Genomic DNA, 1742 nt, shown 5'->3' with positions numbered 1-1742 from the left:
AACCCGGGGGGCCAGGCGAGCAAAGTGCTTGTCGAAGCGCCACTTCGGGTCGAGGTGAAGACCGAGGTACTTAATAGTCGTACCTACCTCGACCCGTGCCTCACCTACGGAGAGACCGAGCGCTGGAGGCCGCCCACGGAAGTGGTTGAAAAACCACATGGCTTCCGTTTTGTGGACGGCCACTTTGAGGCCCAGTCTCTCGATGCGGTCAACGACGCAATTCGTCCCAACCTCTGCAAGCAACCTGGTTTTGCTCCAATCGTCCCCAGAGGCAACTATCAAGGTGTCATCTGCGTAGCAGATGACTGATAGCCCTCTGGGGAGCGCGGCCTGGATCACCGCATTGTATCCGAGGTTCCACAGCAGCGGGCCGAGAACTGACCCCTGTGGAACCCCGCGGTGCATCCTCCTTCGCTGCGGTGATCCGTACCGGCCGGTATACCTAATCTCCCTGCCACGAAAGTAGTCTCCGAGGAGCCTACTTAGATGGGGTGGGACTCTGTGACGTTCCAGAGCCCACCCTATACTGTCCCAGGGGAGGGAATTGAAGGCGTTGGAGATATCGAGAGATACTGCCAACGCCCTCCTCCCCTGCCTGGTCGACGCCTCCGTGAGGGACTTAAGGTGGAACACAGCGTCCACCGTTGAGCGTCCTCCACGGAACCCGTACTGACAGTCGGCCAGGTCGGGACCTTCCCGTGACAGGTGCTCGACGAAGCGGTTGGCAACAATGCGCTCCAGGAGCTTGCCCGCCTCGTCGAGTAAACAAATCGGCCGGTACGCGGATGGCGAGTCCGCAGGCCTTCCTCCTTTGCAGAGCAAAACCAGTTTAGCTTACTTCCAATCTGGGGGGAACCAGCTGGTCCTCAGGCAGTCTGTCAGGATCTGCCTGAGGCGCTCACCCAAGGGACCCTGTCCGAAGGCAAAGCTCAATACTTTCCCGGGCACGCCGTCGGGACCGGAAGCGGTATTCTTCCTCGTCATCCGACGGACGGCCCGGCGGAACTCCTCTTCTGTGACCACCAGTTCGTTGGACCACTTAACCGGGTGATCCAACTCCGGCTGCTGGGAGAGCCAAGTGCCTCTCCCGCCGGGGAAGAGGGTCGAGACCACCCTCTCCAACAACTGGAGGTCCAGGCTCTCCGTGACCGGCGGGGTCCAGGGGCGTAACTTGCCCATTACCAAGCGGTATGGGCGGCCCCATGGATCCGCGTCGATCGCCTCGAGGAGCTCCTGCCACGCTCGGGACTTTGCCTTCCTAATGGCGACTCTGAGGGCTTTACGCGCAATGCGATAACCCTCATAGGCCGCCTCCGCTGCTCGGATTGCCTCGTCGCCACGATGGAGTCGGCGACGGGCATGTGTGTACCGGTGGTGGGCTCGGACGCTCGCCCTCCGGAGATCGGCTATCTCCTCCGACCACCAGTACACGGACCTCCGACTCGGTGGCCCGGGAGAACGTGGCATGGCCGCGTCGCAGATCATGACCAACGTCTCGCGAAACCACCGGAGCAAGTGAGGTCAATGACCTTGACATATGTTGACACTTCCCTGAACAACAATCTGCAACTTTTAGCCGTCTCTCGTTGTTTGTTAAAAAATTATAATTAAATATTTACTAAATATTTACAACTATATCTTAGATTGAGCCATGTTAAGTCTAATGATCTGTAATTTAATAAATAGTGCTATTCGGACATATTAATAAAAGAATAAAATTGGCGTCTAAGGTCGTATGCGCT

The sequence above is a fragment of the Pseudomyrmex gracilis genome, unplaced genomic scaffold (assembly GCF_002006095.1).
Source record: "Pseudomyrmex gracilis isolate BER0280 unplaced genomic scaffold, ASM200609v1 scaffold_627, whole genome shotgun sequence".
NCBI lineage: Eukaryota > Metazoa > Arthropoda > Insecta > Hymenoptera > Formicidae > Pseudomyrmex > Pseudomyrmex gracilis.
The sequence above is the reverse complement of the archived record's forward strand: the minus strand, read 5'-3'. Positions refer to the sequence as shown.